The following is a 19,256-nucleotide window of genomic DNA, read 5'->3' as shown; positions in this document are numbered from 1 at the left end:
ATTGGCTTGCACCTCCTATGGATTTAAAATTTAGGAAGATTGCACTGACTTAGGCTTATAATTAGTTCTTGTTAACATTGTATAGTGCATAAAGCAGTGGTTCTCAAATGTTAGTGTATATCAGAAATCCTGGATGGTTGTTAATAATCCTTACTGGGGAACCTACTCCCAGAGTTTCTGATTCAGTAGGCCTCAAATAAGGCTGATGAATTTGCAGCTCCAAGTTCCCAGGTGATGCTGATATTGCTAGTTGCAAGACCACACTTTGAGAACCACAACTGAGTGTGTACTACAAGAGTCTTAAAACCAAGTATCAATTATTGGAATGAAATTTGCCTATAAGTTCTAATGTCTTTGTTCTCTCTTAGAAATAATTGATACTAATATGTATTAGCTGGTTGTTTTATATAAATGTATATACATTTTACCCCTTTCTTTTTTATAGGATGGTTGCCCTATAAATGCTTCTATACTGGGCCCTTGAATCACAAATTTAAAAAAATAGAAATGCAAAATTTTATGAAGGAATACATCTAAATATATAAATCATCCTTTCTGCAGTACCACGGTTCTTAGGTGGCAGTTTTGCTCAAATGAATAGACTTTTTTTTAGTTGAGAAAATGATAATCTGTTTCAAGTTGCTCTTCTTTCTAATTAAATAATGCTAGAAAGAATTATCATCTGCAGCTTTCCCAAGCATATAGAGACTATATAAAGAAACTGATACATATTTCTACATGAGTCCTATTATTTTATTTTTTATATATTGTCATTTCTTTTAGTGGTCTTAGAGCATTGTCAGTAAAGATCTGCATAGCACACTTCCTCTCAGGTTTTGAGATCAACTTTTTGTTAACACTTAGATATGGCTTCCCTTCTCAAGGAGGATTATCCTATAAACTTAACCTTTGAATTAAAGATATTTATTGACTAACAATGTAAACAGGAAAAACTTTAAAATCTCAACAGAAATTATTTTCTCTTTAAATACTTTATTACATTTTATTTTACAGCAACTCACATTTATGGCTTAATATGGAACTCATTTTACAGACTGTTGACATGTTATTGTTAATGAAACCAGTAAGATATTCTCTTTATAACTCTAAACATAGCTATGTTATCAAGGTACAGTATCTAACAAAATGCTTACAAACTTAAAATCAAAAAAAGTCTAACATCTGTTTCCAAAGTAACTTTGCAGTCACTAAGAGTAAAACCATATTACTATCAAGAGACACAAAAGAAAACCAGAAGAGTTGTATTTTCTCAGCTTGTTTGTATTGTGAAACACAGTTAAACAAATAGCATCTCCCTTTCATGGCTCAGAATCCCAGCCAACAATACAGCTGAGGCTGAAACTATTTGAAAGGAAGCTGCGGCTTTTGTTGGGATCTGGCTGAATGACATTGCTTGGTGGAAAGCAAAAGTGCTCTTGCTTTACCACAAATACTTTACAAGGCAAGGAACTTTAGAGAGGGACGACAGCAGAAACTATTAGAAGATTAATGAGGATCCCCACAGCCTGTTCTTTTAAGGATTGCCAGGAACTCTTTCATCAAGCATATTTACAGGGGAAGTGAATCTACTGCAAAAAATTATATATATTTACTATACATATATATAGAGAGAAATGAAAGGGTTTTCTTTAAGCCTGCTTTAAGGTAAGAGATCCTAAACAAAAGATTAATGGCATTTTATCAACAATGAAAGACTCAAAAGAAAAAACCCACTAAGGAGAAAATCTATGAAAACTTTCATTGTGCATGCCAATTAGCCATTTTGCTCTTCAATGCCAAACAAACTCCTGTTTGTTTTGTTTTGTTTTTTCTCACAAACATAAAGAATGTAGGAGGAAAGTGAAATATATCATACTAAGAATGTGTTAATATGCATGTTAAATCATATTAAGTCTGATTTACCTGTAATATGTTGTCTTTCCACAATAAGATGTAAACTTACAAGTTCATTACATAAAACTCACAAGAACAAAATGGATATAATGTTTTTTCAACTTTTAAAATTGCAACAAGTTTAATATTAAGTTTATATGCTGCGTATGCTGACAATATAAAACTTATTTTTTTTTTAGAAACAGACTGACCAGGTTTAAATCTGTTAACGGTTTAGTGCAGAAAAATAATTTTAAATGTATCTGTCCTCTCGCTTTTTGAATGAATCCTTCTTTAAAACATGGTAATAAAGTACTCTGACTTTAAAGGCTCCCTCTGTGCAGCAGCAGGCAAAACACAAAAGTAATTTCATTTACTAAAAGGAATTGAAAATAAGATATATCACTAGAAAATAAGAATAAATATAAATTTATTTATGGACTTCAAGTCATTTGGGAGGTATTTCAAATATTGATTTTCTCTTCCATGTAATAATATAAGAGATAGTCTTCTCTCACTTTAAAATTTTGAGAAATAAAGAGCTCTTCACAGTTTAAGCATTTTTAAAATTACTATACCTAGGGATTTTAGTAGATATTTGATAATTGTTTAAGATGTTAATTATCTTTCTAATGATTAACTGACCCAACTTAATAGTCTCTCCACTAGGATAAATCACCCATATTCTAGAAAAATATAACCAAACTCTTAGCATCTCTATTTGGGTTCCCAGTGGGCATTTCAAAATTACCAAGTTCAAAACAGAAATCTTGACTCAACAGCAGCCTCAGATCTACCCCACCCCTAAAACGTCTTCTGCTTTTAGATGTCCTCATTCACACTTGATATTACCTTGATGATCACCCCAAAATGTAAAAGGCAAAATTAATTCATCTCTTTAATAATATCCCACATCAAATCCATCTGCTTAATCTAGGGGTTATATACTTCTCATATACTTCTCAAATCAGACCATTTCCATGAACACTGGCCGTCTTGATCATTACCATCTTCTCTCACCTGAAATACTAGAATAGCCTCCTAACCTGTTACCCAGTTTCCATCACTGGATTTCACATGACTCATTTTCTACTTGCTAGTCAGGGCAAATTTTCAAAAATGTAAATCAAGTCATGTTACTCCTTGGATTAAATCTTTCCAATGGTTTCTCATTGCAAGAAACTATTGGAAAGCACTCAAGGAATACCATTAAGTACTTCAAAGTAGCGGATAACAACAACAATAAATGTCTAATCTGGTTGTGTAAGCCTACAATCTACTGCTTGATTCAGTCGGTCTGCTTAACCATTCACTACTACACTTCAACCAAACAGACTTTGCCAAGCTCATTTTCTCAGATAGAACTTTTCATATTTCTCTTAAATCCTACAAATTCCTTGCCCTAATTATTCAAAAGCCTGGCTTTTTGTAATAATTCAGGCCTCAAGTCAAACGTCACCTTCTGAAACAGACCTTTATTGGCCATCTCACTTATGGCAGATCTCTCTTCCTTTCTACTCCAGCCACTTCTGATCCTATATGCCAGTGTTATTATTATAGAACTTATTACCATCTGAAAGTACGTAAACTTTTTTTTTTTTTTTTTTGAGTTGGAGTCTCGCTCCGTCGCCCAGGCTGGAGTGCAGTGGCGCGATGTCGGCTCACTGCAAGCTCCGCCTCCCGGGTTCACGCCATTCTCCTGCCTCAGCCTTCGGAGTAGCTGGGACTACAGGCTTCCGCCACCACGCCCGGCTAATTTTTTTATATTTTTAGTAGAGACGGGGTTTCACCATGTTAGCCAGGATGATCTCAATCTCCTGACCTCGTGATCCGCCCCCCTCAGCCTCCCAAAGTGCTGGGATTACAGGTGTGAACCACAGTGCCTGGTAACTCACGTAAACTTTTAAAGATCCAAACAAACATGCAGTAGGCTGATTCATTTGAACAGTATAGACTAACTCCAGAATTAATGTATTAATAATAGTCATTGCCTTTAATGAAGGTTACACAATTCCCTTAAAGTCAATATAATAATTTTTGAAATTTGACAGCTCAAGAAAGAATAGAAAGAGGCTTAAAATCTGTTCAAGTATGTTATGAATAGCAAAAAATGTATCCGTGTAAAATGAACATGATTATGATTTGATTTGTGCAGTCTTGTTTATATGATTACTCTTACTATTGCTTTTTAATTCTTAGAATTATATTGAATATGCTAAAGCAAGATTGTTTAATATCCCTTGTGATTTCCATGAGAAATAAATGTCGTTTTCATTTGGCTAGTGGAAAATATGAACACAAGTTCAATACTAATTTACATAACGTACTGTGCTGTTTCCAAAGGCTCAAGAATACGCATTTTTTTCCACATAGTAGTAATCCCTTCCACTTTATAGTATGAAAATCCCATCACATATATTATCTCATTTGTGCCTCATAACAATCATCTGAGTTAAGCAGAACATTGTACTATTTCATTCCTTCAAATGAGGGAAAAAGAAAACTGGGGATCAAAAAGTTGCATATTATAATTTTTTCCAAATTGCACGGCTAGAGAATGAACAAACCTACTGTATAGCCCAGGGTTTAAATTTTTATCCCAGCACTCTTTTCATTGTATCATCCACCTCTGTTAATTTCCTGACAGGTAGCACAGGAAGTAATTAAAGAACAGTGCCTTGAGCTATGGCTGCCCACAGAAGCATCATGGCATCCATGTTTCCCTGCAACAGCAGATCCAGTTATGACTCCAAGAAGGAAGTAACTATTTTAAACACAAGGGGATGAAAACTTCTCGTGTATCATCAAAGTGAGAAAGAGAATGCTAATTCTACGAAGAGAAAGCAGCTGCCATTAGACACACATCTCTCAGAATCAAAGGGCAAAGAGCAGCTGGAATCCACTCCCAGACAGCAGTTTCCAGAACATATTGAAGTGAAGCACAGCTTTCTATAGACATCATTTGATAAAGATTCAGTATTTAAAGATTCCTCATTGAAGGAGAAGAAAAAAAAATACACACACACAGGAAAAGACTGAGAGCCTTGTATTACAAGGCATAAAGCTTGCTCAGACAGAATTGGGCAAAACAAACTTGAGACAGAAAGATCAGAATCCAAATTGGACTATATCACATTGCTATATGAATATCACAAGTCTTCTGTGAGGAGAATTTGGAAAGTGATATCAGAACCAATATTATACTTATTTGACTATACTGTAAATTATATATAATCTTTCTTTAATTTATAGACCCAATTACTCTGGACAAATAAATCTGCTATCTTCATTAAATTGTACTGCAATGAACCTTCTCTGAGTACATTTTTATGAAGATACCTGGACAACACAGGTCCTATTAGAGCAAAAATTCTGAAGCCCAGATGTGATGAGATTAATTAGTCAGTAAACCCACCCTATACCATTCTGAATGAGTTTTATTTCTGTTTGTCTTAGGCTGATTATTTCCCTCCACTAATGATCATTTTATCTCTCAAGGCCAGGATTATATACGACTGCATCCTTCCAAGCTCCCAAACTGCTTCCTTCCTTACTAGCCTGGGCCTAGGTGTGATAATAATTTGGCTGCTACAAAGGTCTAGATTACTGAAATATCCATTGTGGTAACTAGACACCTACATCTTGATAATTAGTATCTCTGTAAATAAATCATCCTAGAAGTAAGCTATTTTCAAGTGCCATCTGTTTCTTATTGGGACTTTTAACAGATACAGCCCCACCTGGTACCCACAGAGTACAATACTTTCAATACTTTCTGTTATCTAGTCCTCATCACATCCATAACAGTTATCAAATAATATTTCCTGTTTTACATTAATAAAACTTCGACTCATAGAGTTTAAACAATTAATATACTGTAATACATATAGTAAGAGGTAATGCTAGAATTTTGATATAGTATAGTCTGAGCCAAAATCACTGATGTGTCTACCATAGTGTATTGACTCATAATTTTTTATTATATATATTCTCACATATATATGCTTTATTTTTACGAAGATTTTTATAATGGTACAGATGTTTTAGTGAAAAAGATTGTAGAATGATATGGTTTGGCTGTGTCCCCATCCAAATCTCATCTTGAATTGTAGCTCCCATAATTCCCACGTGTTGTGGGAGGGACCTGGTGGGAGGTAATTGAATCATGGGGGTGGGTCTTTCCCATGCTGTTTTCATGATAGTGAATAAATCTCACAAGATCTGATGGTTCTATAAAGGGGAGTTCCCCTGCACATGCTCTCTTGCCCACCACCGTGTAAGATGTGCCTTTGCTTCTCCTTTACCTTTGCCATGATTGTGAGGCCTCCCTAGCTATGTGGAACTGCAAGTCCATTAAACCTCTTTCCTTTCTAAATTACCCAGTCTTGAGTAGGTCTTTATTAGCAGTGTGAGACTGATGTAATACATAGAGGTAACCTATCTTGACTCCTTTATAAATAAATGAGGTATGAAAACTAAGAAATAATGTACCTTGCTGAAATTCACAAAGATATTGACTGCCACCTTAGCATCCTACATACACTTTAATTAAAGACATATGTAGTATTCAATGAGTTATGCAGAGAGGTGAAGTGACTTGCCAAAGTGACATTCTTAAAGGTAAAGACCACGATTCTTATCATTTCCAAGCACCTGTTTTAAGAGTTGTAGGACAGTAGATGCTCATAACTCTGCATACAAAGAGAAAATAAAATTTTTGTTAATTTAATGTATCCATTAATTATTTAACTGGCTATATTATAGATGTGATTAGAAATAACAAATCAATTTATGAAAGTAATAGTAATTTAAAGGAACATAATTGACATTTTTAAATACTATATTTCTTTTTGTTACCTTCACATTATATTTAGAGTATCACTGTCTGATCAAATGAGGAAGAATTCTGATATTTTAGGTTATTTTGAGTAAACCCTTAATACTGGCTTAAAAATATTAATATTAATAAAAAATGTAAAAGGGGGATCTAAAATTTGACTAAGTTCATACTAAATATGAAACTAATAAAATTAGGGAAAAAACACAAGAATTTCTGATAAAACTGTTATAATTTGAAATGCCTTTGGAAGTTTTAACCAATTAATCAAAAATAGAACTTAAGAAGTAAAAGTCTAAATATGGCAATATAAACAAAAATTATTTTTCTGGATAACATGTTTTTACAGCTAGAATATTCAAATTGATCAAAAGAAACACTAATAAAGTTAATAAGAAAATTCGATAAGGTGGCTGAAAACAAAATAAACATACAAAATTGCATAGCTTTTCAGAATACCAGTCTTAAATAATTGGAAGTATAGTGGTCCCTGGGTAGCCATGGCGGATTGGTTCCAGAACCTTCTTCAGATATCAAAATCCATGGATGCTCAACTTCTTTATATAAAATGGTGTAGTATTTGTACATTGCCTACACATCTTCTCTTGTATGCTTTAAATAATCTCTAGATTACTTATAATGCCTAATACAATATAAGACCATGTAAATAGTTGTTATACTATATGATTTAGGGAATAATGACAAGAAAATAGTGTCTGTACATGTTCAGTACAGACATAGCCATCCATTTTTTCCAAATATTTTCTATCCTCAGTTGGTTAAATCTTTGGATGCAAAACTGTTCCATGCAGAAGGTTGACTGTATAATTAAATACATACATACGTACACACACTCACACATACATACATGCTGATACTATATACACACATACATACATACTAATATTCAAATATGAGGCACTTAGTAAGAAAATGAATAAGAAATATATGGGATGTAAATAAAATAAACTGCAGATTTCCTGAAAGCAATGAAGAAATATTTAAATAAATTAAAAGTTATGCAATATTTCTGTATAAGACTACAAAACACAATGCAAAATTCTTTTCAAACTACTTTAAATTTGTAACACAATTTTAATTAAAACTTTAAGGAGATCTTAACTTAATTTGAACAAAAATAATTATCAAGTTTGTGAACAGACAACCAGAGATAAAACAATTCTTAGTAATTTTAGAGTAATAACAGAAGATGTGTCTGAGAGATTAAAATATTTATAAAATGTATTATAATTCAGTGCAGAATTTCCACAAAATAGATAAATTGAGTAGATAAAATGAATAGCCCCCAAATGGAAACTAGTTCATAAAAAGAAATATGTAATAAAAAATGTGGAAAACAATGAGGGAATAAGAAATTAATCAACCAATGTTCTTGAACAAATGGTCACTAATAGAAAAACATGAATTAAGATCCTTTATACCATACGCCAAAATTCATTATAGATTAATTAAGTTTTTAAATATAACAGATCAAGCCATAAAAAGCTAAAAATGTATAATAAAAACTTTCTAAGTTTAAAGTAATTGTGATAAATTATGAAGGATACAGTTTATATGCTGGGAACATAAAAAGTTAAAGCTAAATATCAAGAGTATCACAAACACTATTAAAAGAGTGGAGAACTGCTTGCAATGGAAAAAGATTTAATAACTATTGCATAGAGTTCACACAAGCCATCAAGGAAAAAACTGATACAATAGGTGAATAAGTAAAGAATATGAGAGACAATTCATAAAAAAGGAATTTCATATAATAAATATACCAAAAAGCTGATTATCCAGAGTAATAAAAGATATTTTCATTAAAATTAAATCAAAATTTCAACAAACAGATTTAGAAAGATTTTTAGAAGTTAATACTTTTTAAAAGTTTGCGAAAAGAGGAAGTCTCATTCATTGACGGAAATTGTATGTTTCTGGGAAGTAATTTGAAAATATGTATTAATATATATATTTTATTCTTGGTCATCCATAACAGGGACATAATCTAAAACATAAATATTTATGCATTAAATTGTTTCACACTGCATTAGGAAAAAAAAAGCACACCCACGTTACATATATGATATGAACTATGTACAATTCAGCAGTTCATGTTAATTGATTCTTTTGTAAATCAAAATATCTATAATACTTTGCACTTTCCTAATGACTAATGATGCTGAGCATCATTTTATATGCATATTTTCTTTTAGTATATACTGCTTTGTGAAGTGTCCATTTAAACATTTTACCACTTTTATTGAGTTACTTGTCTTTTTACTACTGAAGTTTTACTTTTATTTATATATTCTAAATGACAACCACATAGTGAGGTACCATGACACATCTTTTAGAATGGCTATAATAAAGTGACTGACTAAACTGAGTGTTAGCAGCATGTGGAGAACCTGGAACTCTCATATACTGCTGCTGGCAAAATAGCACAACAACTTGGGAAAATAATTTGGCATTTAAAAAAATAATTATCATATTTTCTAGCCATACCATCCTTAGTATTTATCTAAAAGAAGCAGAAGTATATATCTATACAAAGACTTGAACAGAAATATTCATAGCACCTTTACTTATAATAGCCAAAAACTGGAAATAACCCAAACGTCCATCAACAGATGAATAGACAAATAAATTGTGATAAATCCATACAATATGGAACATACTAGACAACAAACTAGAAAAACTATTTACTAATACATGCGATGACATGGATAACTCTGAAAATAATTATGCTGAGAAAAAGAGGATAGATATTTAATTATTAATAAGCCATGAGTATTCAACTATTCAAATGATAAACAATTCTAGAAAATGTAATAAAATCTATAGTGTTTAAAAAGTAGATGGAACTGTGGGGTTTGGGGGGAACTTGAGAAGAGTGTGGGGAAGGGTAGAAAATAAGAATTATAAAAGGCGATGAGATCAGTTTAGGGAATGAAAAATATATTCACTATCAGGATTCTGTTTATGGGTTCACAAGTATATACTTATGTCAAAATTAAGCAAACTACATTTGACATACGTAAAGATTACCTTATATCATTTATACCACAATAAAGCTGTTAAATATTTTAGAATGACCATGTATATGACTTTTCATGTTTAAGTGATTTTCTTTATTCTGCAATTATATTATATATGTGTGCAGATTCCTACCTTGTAGCAGTAATGTGAAAAGTTGCCCTCACTGGAACAGTTTACAGAGGGAAGTTCTAAGTGGGTCAGTTAGACAGCATAGGTTACCCAAAAATTTCCCGTGGAATATAGGCATAGGAGAGAAGGCAGTAACAATAGGGAGGAGGTGGAGCAAAGAACAGAGAAGGAAGAAATAACATAGGTTAGCTGTAGAAAATGGGTTTGGAATGGTCCAGGAGCACATAAAGGCTGAGGTCCTGAGGCCTGTAGTCCAAGGTCTCACGAATTCTCCCAGGCTGGTCATGAAGACTAGAGTGTCTCATTTGATTTTTGAGGAAAGCCTAGCAGGTTTCATTAGACTAGGGTAAGACAAATGACATGTATTCTGAACTAGGTAATGAATCAATTGATTAAGTAAAGAAGAGACCTCTCAACGATACACCTTCAAAGGAAGAGAAGTTCCCATACTAGACAAGGAGAAACATTGTTCACATTATGTAAAAAGGAATTTGCTGATGAATTGTAGCTAGAAAGGAAGATATGAACACTTTCTTACCCTACTGTGTATATAAAATAATTGCTCTTTGAAAAAGTAAAATCTCAACTTAATGATAATGCTTAGGGATTAAGATGTTCTTGTTAATTGAATTTTTTATTTATACAATCATTGATGACAATCACAGAATTTCACAGTTGGAAAAAGACCTTGGAGATCATTTAGTCCAACCTCATTTTATAGATTAGGTAACAGAGGACCAAGAGGTTAAGTAAATGGCCCAAGGTGGCAGTCAATTAGTGACAGAACTGGGATTATTTTAGAGAAACTTAACTAGAACATGCTTTTTGTTTCAATCTCTGTGATTGAAAATCTTTCTGCTCAAAATGTATTCATCAACTTAAATGTGTTAATATAAAAATACAGGAACTCTGAACCTGTAAGGAGGTTGTGCCCCCAATTTCTTCTTTTACTAATTCATTTAACTAATATTTATGGAATGCCTACTATGTTCTGGGCACTGATTAAGTTCTGAGAATAAAGAAATAAAATGTACAAATAGCTCATTTTCTAAGGGTTTGGCAGTAAGTAAATGTGATAAGTGCTATGGCAGTAAGCACAAGGGCTCTAAAACCATAGCAAAGAGGTGTCTGCTGGGGTGAAAAAAAGATTGTGGCAAGTATTGCATTAATATAAACAATTGATTAATTAAAGATACACACACATTCACACACCCACACTCACACATACACACACACACACACACACACACAGTAAAACTATAAAGAAAAGAAAGGAAATTATTATCACAAAACTTAGGATAGCAGTTTACTCTAGGACAGAAGGAATGGAGGCAATTGGCAGAAGCCCATTTAATTATATTGGTAATCATCTATTTCTTTTCTTTTTTTTGTTTTTTGTTTTTTTTTTTTTGAGATGGAGTCTCACTCTGTTGCCCAGGCTGAAGTGCAGTGGCACGATCTTGGCTCACTGCAAGCTCTGCCTCCCGGGTTCACACCATTCTTCTGCCTCAGCTTCCCGAGTAGCTGGGACTACAGGCGCTTGCCACCATGCCCAGCTAATTTTTTGTATTTTTAGCAGAGACAGGGTTTCACCATATTAGCCAGGATGGTCTCGATCTCCTGACCTCGTGATCCGCCCGTCTCAACCTTCCAAAGTGCTGGGATTACAGGTGTTGGCCACACGCCTGGCCAGTAATCATCTATTTCTTGAACTGGAAGGTCATATATATATACTTATTGTATTTTTTAGGTAGTTATATATGTTTTGTGTTTACAGGTTATATTAAATAAAGAAAAAAAGTTTAAGCAGCTGAGATGTAAAAAGTTAAAAGGAGAATGAGCGAAAATTAAAGTCCCTCTTAGTGGTAAGGGGAAGAAGAATTTCCATAGTAGTTCTAGGGATACAGATGTAACAAAAGGAAAATTGGAGAATTATAAATAAGTTGTGCTTGGGAATGGTGACAGACGCTTCATATTTTTTCACAAAAAATATGAAAAAGAGCTAATTTTGAGAAATATTAGGAAAAGATAAAGGCATTTCAGGGTGTTCCCTTTGGATTGGATGTCCATGGTTCTGTTAGCAAAAATAAGAGGTATGTTTCATATTTGCTGAGAATAAAGGCAAGTGGTTGTAGGCTAGGGAGAGAAAAGTTAAGGGGGTGTGGATGGGAACGGAAGTGTTCTTTAAAGCTAGAAAGGAATAAAAAAGTGTGAAACAGTCTCTAAGTGATACAGAAATTACCATCAAAGTCTATCTGAAGAGTAGCAATTAATCTGAAGTTGATTATCTTAACAGTCTTGTGACTTTTGTTTTTTGTTTGTTTTGCAATGATGAGCAGGCTGGCAGCAGAAATAGAGAGCTCAGGAGCTTAGAATAAGGCGGAATGTGCTGTGGAGTTGACTGAAAAGGAAGGAAACATAGGGTATTGGCTTATATCATACATGGGACTGGAGTGTGAGAAGTGAAGTTCTGATCAAGCAGACAAAAGAGAGGAAAAGTTGAAGCCATTTGTACCTTAATCCAAACCCACCAGGGAAGAACAGGTATAGAGATTATGTTTAGGGTGAGATAGTTAGGTTTATTGTGAGACTAACTACAAAGTGCAGTTGAAAGGGGAAAGGGTGTAGGAGGTTGTATGAGCCATGAACAATGTACAAAGAATGTGACAAACTCAATTTGGATTCAGACAAAAGTCAAAGAGGGTTTTGCAAGAGCAGGTGTTAGATCCCAGCAGGAAAGCAGGGCACAGCTATAATCTGGTTGATGGCTCAGGAAATTTAGGAAGAAAAAAAAAGGTCTCTATTGAGAAACAGGTTTGTAGGTGGAAAATAAGGGCCCAATTAGTAGGTGAATGTTTAGAAGCAACACTTTTGTACAACTAGAAAGGAGCAGAAAAGGAGACAGGCTAAAATGAATTGAATTATTAATTAGCCCTTGTAGGGGAACTGGATCCCGTAGAGATAAGAGTAAGTTTGACTGTGAGGTCCACATTCCAGAGCCTCTGGCTAGAAGAGTAGTTAAGGCTAAATGTCATCAGATTTGTGTAAGTTGTTCAGTAGATCTTTCCTAAGCAGGATGGTCTTAGACATGCGGAACTGCCAAGGTGTATTGGATGGGTATCAGGTTCACTAGCAGAGTTTAGAACAGAAGAGTAAAGAACTGAGGTAGGTGCTGTGAGAAAAGGCAGAATAGACATTGTTTAGTAGAAAAGGTTCAGCATTGGGTGTAGGAGGTGGTTAGAATTTAGGGCCAGCAGCCCTTGAGATTCTCTGCTTGTGACTGATACAGTGTGTTGGTTGTCTTCAGGTTTTCTGTTAGTTCATATCATCACCAAGACTGTCCAAAATGATTTATAGTCACCTACATTTCTTCTTGCAGACATTCATCAGAATGTCGGATCATGGGTTAGTATTTTCAAAGACTTGTGTTATTCTTGGCAAACTCAAAGTGTTCCCCAAAAATAGGAGCACCAGTGCTGTCAAAACTTCTTTAGTATATGAAACTGTCACAAAGGAAAAACAAAACCCACCCTGGAATCCTGGAAGATTCAATCGCTTTCACTTACAGGCCATACTTAACAGAAAAATGACAAGCCAGAGTCACTAACCTTGAGATAGTGAAATGTGGTCAATCATTTGGGAAGGTTAAAAGTGCGTGAGTAAAATTTGTGGAACATATGTGACGTGAAAAATGAAAGGAATAGGACTAAGTGTAGGAAAATATTCATATAAAAGAGAGAAGTTAAAAGTATATTATCATTTTAATTTTTTCGTATTAAAATGCACCTTAAAGTTACCTTTAAACTTGATGGATTTAATTTTAATGGGTTGTGTGTGTAAACTTCACTGCAGTGTTCTTCACTGTAAAGCATAAGAGAAGCAACTACATTTGGGCATCATCTGGAGGATCATTCAGGAAAATACCAATAGGGTCTTAAAATTATTTCACCTATGGGGAGTCCCACAGCATGAACCTTGAGGGCAGTGTTTCAGCAAAGCTTCAATATATTTGTATTTTAATACTTTGGAACAAAAACTAGAACAATGTGCTCTGGAATTTAAACATATCACATTAAGAATTCATGGTGAGTGGCTGGGTGTGGTAACTCAGGCCTGTAATCCCAGCTCATTGGGAGGCCAAGGTGGGAGGATCACTTGAGGCCAGAAGTTCGAGACAAGACTGGCCAACATGGTGAATCCCCATCTCAACTCAAAATACAATAATTAATTGGGTGTGGTAGTATGCACTTGTAAACCCTGAGGCAGGAGAATAGTTTGAACCAGAGAGGCAGAGGTTGCAGTGAGCCAAGATCATGCCACTGCACTCCAGCCTGGGTGACAAGCTGTCTCAAAAAAAAGAAAATAGAAAAAGGAATCCATAAGAATGCTAAAATAATTCCCTATTTCATAGTCTTAAAGATTAATTAATATTTTATAATTTTATCATTATTAGATATATCTTTAATTTTTACTTTCTAAATTATATGTAAAATACTTTTAAATTATCTAAATTGTTAATAACTTTCTTCCTGTTGATATTAAATGTTATCCACAGAGAGTTTAAAATTAGGTTTTAATTGTTTTAGGCACAAAACTTTCATGAAAGCTTTTTGTAACCTTATTTATCTGAGAAATATTTTAATGTATTTTAACTTGATTTATGTTCTTGAATATAGGAAATTTTCTTAAAATATAAGTGCTATTCAACATCAACCTAAATATTTTGAACTATGGCCTGGAATAAAAATACATTTTACAAAAGCATGCCATTGTTCATTTTATCCATTTTTTTTCAAAGTTAGTCTTGAACACATACTTCCCTAAGGGTGAACAAAAATTATCACTGTAAAGTAGTTAAAAAAGAAAGAAAGGAAGAAAAAGCCATTCTTACTCATTTAAAATTTTGAAGAAGAAATCATGGAAATAGAAGAAAATTATATGAGTCAAGTTCCCAACAAGAAATGGATCAAATAGGATACACTCAAATCTGGATCATTCAGCAAACTACTCGAATATGAGGCTATTTACAGAGACGGGGGTGTAAGGGAACCACAAAGTACAGTGCAGCAACTCTGGCTTGGTAGTAACTGTAGAGCTGCTGCCCCCTGACCTAAGGGAGAAGAGAGGGGACACTTACTGGACCATTACCGGGAGAGGGCCAATAGAATAAATACCAAGTTCATTCTCTTTCTGCCCACTGCTCGTCCACGGCGCTCCCCACTGGCCAGAAACAAAAGCCCTATTGCGGCAGTTTAAGTTGTTACATTTCCTCAAACAAACAGCAGGGTAGAGAAGGAAGAGCAGAGGATCTGGAACCCAAACCCAAAATATATAGTTAAAAATGTTTCTCCTAAACTAATGTGCAACGTGTTTAATTCATAAAATTTATTGTGCAGTATTACTAATTACAACCAACAAGTAGATGGCTAAATTATTTCTAATTTCCATGATCATTATTAACAAAGTTCACAATCTTGCTTAACACAAATCTTATCACTAAATGAAAGTTAGAAGAGATATTTTCTGGGGTTTTGTTCACACACACATACTTTTTAAAAATTAATATATTCAATAGCTAGTTTCATCATTCATTTTTTTTCAATCATTAACATGCACTCCGCTAGACAATAGGGATTAAAAAGGAGGTCTCTGCTCTCCAGAAATTCATAGTGTAATGAAAGAGACAAATTTAGCAAGTAATTAGAATACAATGTAAGTGAAAAGTGGTTAAAGACCTCAGAACTGGGAAGCCTTCACAAAAAGCTAACTTTTGACCTGAGACTAGAAGAATTACCGTAGATAAAGTGGAGAACATGTGCAAAATCAAGAAGTGAGAGGGTCTGGTATGTTTGGGAAACCACAAAAAGCTAAGAATGATATGGACAGAGTGAAAGTGAAAGATTCAGATGAGATGCGAAAGATGAATTAGGAACAAATTGTAAAGACTTTTTGAATACAAAAAAGTAGCTTGAATTTTGTCTTTAAGACAATAATTTTCAAACTTTTTGCCAAAATAATACAGAAAGCAGAGTGAGTTGGTACCATCATAAGTCCGTCAGTAACATATGAAGTAGTAATCTACTGCAAACCAAATAAATAAATAAATAAATGTTATTGTACTTTATTGTGAAAATTAATGATAATTTTACATTTTATTATTTTGTTTGTAATAATATGAAAGAGATGTTTTGACCCATTTACAAATGAGTAAAGTGGATACTAGAGTATGCTCAGCCATAGTTATTTTGGGGCATCTAAAACTTTTTTACATAATCCAAGAAAGTATGCCTTTCCCAGCAAGCTTTAAAGGCAGATTTCAAAAGTCCCACGAGGCAGAGGAGAGTTAACAGAGGTATAAATGTATATATACATATGTACAAAAGTAAATTTACCAGAAGGAAATACTTTGATGTTAGGGAGGCCACCCAAATATTAGAGTCATAATAGGGACAGTGATAAGGAAGAAAAGATAACTGATTCAAGAAATGCAGCATCTAGGGTCTGAAAACTTTGGGAAAGGAAAAATAAGAATACAAGGATGATTTCAAGATTTCTATCTTGGAAAATGTTTCTCAATGGTGATAATATTGTTGAAAATCAAGAGGAAGGGTTGGAAATGAAGGTGATGATTACAGTTTGGGGACATATTGTGTGAGTTTTACAAGCAGGTCATACATGTAAGTAGAGTTTTTCAGAGAAATTATATAAAATCAGGTCTAGAATTATAAAACTGAAGTTTAGATGAAGGTTCAAAAATTAGTCACTTTTATGATATATGCCCCCATTTACCCTTATGTGATTATTATGCATTGCATATCTGTGTCAAAACATCTCATGTAGCCCATAAATATACACACTTATTTTGTACCCACAAAAATTTAAAATAAAATTTAAAACAAAAAAGTAGCCACCTTTAAACCAAATTTGGTCTATACGAGTGTTCTGTTTAACTTGTACCATGTTAAAATAGTTTTCTGAACAAACACTGAAACATTTGGAGACTAATTTCAACTCTTCTCAAAATACTGGAAGTTCAAAGAACCCTGAGCCAAAGCACCACATGACAAATATTCCACTTGCTAAGTGAGGGCTGCCCCTTTATAAGAGATTAGCAACCTCCTTTACTCCCCTGCTCATTAAAGACACACAAATGCTTACCTCCATCTTCTTTGCTCATTTATATTACCTGTGAGCACCTGTTGATCTTTATATTTTCAGTCAAAGCTTTTATAGTTAATGAAAGCACAACTGAAGAGGAGAGAAGCGGAGTACAACTGAGAAAGAAAAAGAATTAAGAAGAGACAAGGAGAAGAAATGGGAGGGGAGAGGGAGGAAAGAAGAATGTTTGCCCTGAAAAGTATTACAGAATTTGGAAGAGAGTTTCAGCAAAGGATTGTAAGGATTGTCAAACAAGTAAGAAAACTGAGATTATGCTGTCATGAAAGCCAAAGGACGAGAGATTTCCAAAAAAGATATGAAAAATCTCATGCAGTCAAAAGGTTCGGTTCAAAGAAATTTGGAATTTTGGAGATCATGTTGTTTCAATAGGGGTCAGGTTGCAGGAAGTACAGTAAGAAGAATGGAAAATGAGAAAAGAGCTACAAATGATATAAAAAAATTGTAGTGATTTTTTTGTTTGTTTTTGAAAAGTTTAATTCACGTAACATTCTAAAAATGATTCTGAAAATGTTTTACATGTAAAGGTTTGTAGAACATCAGAAATCAGTGTCCTAAATTATAAATTCTTACTTGACTTTAAATAAATTTTATCTTTAGAATGCACATATCAAATGAGAAAATTGGTGAAGAGAAACATGACTTGGACTTTGTTTTAGAATGTTGCTTGAATATGAGGATAGATGAGGACTTGAAATAAACCAACTTAAGGCTGTGGTAATTTTTGGACCTGACCCTGATTTCTCCTTATTTAGGAGACTATCAGAAAAGTTAGAGAAATATTAGTGAAAGCATGTATTATGCCTAAGGTTTATATAAACTTATTATCTAACTCAATATTTTAAAAAAAATCATTTGTGGAACAGCAGTAAGTCCATTTACAGCTAATGATGTGTTCTGCACCCCACCTGTATCAGTCGGCTTGGTACATGAAACCAAATACAAACTCAAAAGGAGTATGTGATTGAAGAGAGTTTACAGAAGGGACTGTTGAACAAAGGCTTCAACATAGTTAAAGGAAAACATAAAAGAATGGTAAAACATCCAATGGCTCGTGATAGTGGAAAGACGGTTCAGCCCCAACCCTGAGTATATAAGGAGAGGAATTATTTAGAGAACGCAGGTAAACATGTCACTGTAGAAAAGGAGCAGGGCAGGATCTGTGGCCTTCAAGAGACAATAATAACAGCCAACCTAAAGCCAGGCACTAACTGAGCTAGGAGAATAAGTAACTCAAACCCATTGTCTTTCTGATCTCTAATTTTTAGGCTTTGTTTCCCATATTCTGAGGCCAACCAGAAGTTAAGGGAGACCAGTTGATATGCCCGTAGAAGTTAGCCTCCCCTAGCACAGAGCAAAGTAGAAAAAGAACAGAAAGACATCTCTCTTTCAGCAAGTCTCCCAGGCCCTTGCTGGGAGACTTCAAGGAACAATGAGATATATCTTCTAGGAACAATGAGATATATCCTCTTCAAGGAACAATGAGATACATCCTCTACCCCGATAGTAATCATGTCTCATTCTTACTCTCTTGCTGTTTGGAGTCTTGGACATAAGGCAGGTGCTATGGCATAGTAGTTTGTTGGTTTCCTTGTTTTTACAGCATTCAACCTCTTCTTATTTTGAAGAAACTCCCCATTGTTTATTGTCTCTGTGGGGATATGGGGGAAAGAACTCCTGCCAGTGATTGAAGGCTACTGGAAGCCAGAAAAATAGACTTTCCTTCTTCCTGCCCTTTGACTAGTAAGGTAAGTGTCTGGGCCTAAGAGCACTGAGTGAGATACGCCCCTCCCAAAACACTAAACTTGGAAGATATAAGCACAAGTAACTAGAGTTAGGATTTATTCTAGACAGAGGAAGCTTTTCTCATTTCCTTAGCAGCAGCAGCAGTAGCAGTAGCCTGCCAGGTTATCCCTGCTAAAAACACTTGTAGTGCTTCCTGTATTTTTACTACTAGGAAGTGTTCAGCTCAATTCATTCCTCTAAACTAGCCTTCCAGCTTCTCTGCAATTACATATGTTCCAAAAATCCTCCCAATAAATGCGCTTGTTGGCTTCTGTTATTTGTACCTAAGAGCATCGTAACACATATGGTCCCTAGTTGCAGCTTTGAGTTGCAAGCTGGATGACACCAGGTTCTCCCAAAGAGCAAGTGAAGTTCTTTCTTTGCTTCTGTCACC

At 34.3% G+C, this 19,256-nt stretch overlaps 1 long non-coding RNA gene across 1 annotated transcript in view; it reads right to left on the bottom strand.

The window, feature by feature from the left end:
• Positions 1-19,256, bottom strand: part of LOC134810341 (uncharacterized) — a 155,638-nt gene that overhangs the window by 102,602 nt on the left and 33,780 nt on the right. The window lies entirely within an intron of this gene.

This window comes from Pan troglodytes, chromosome 5 (assembly GCF_028858775.2).
Source record: "Pan troglodytes isolate AG18354 chromosome 5, NHGRI_mPanTro3-v2.0_pri, whole genome shotgun sequence".
NCBI classification, from domain to species: Eukaryota; Metazoa; Chordata; class Mammalia; order Primates; family Hominidae; genus Pan; species Pan troglodytes.
Note: the sequence above shows the minus strand (reverse complement) of the source record. Positions and strands in the feature narration are given on the sequence as shown.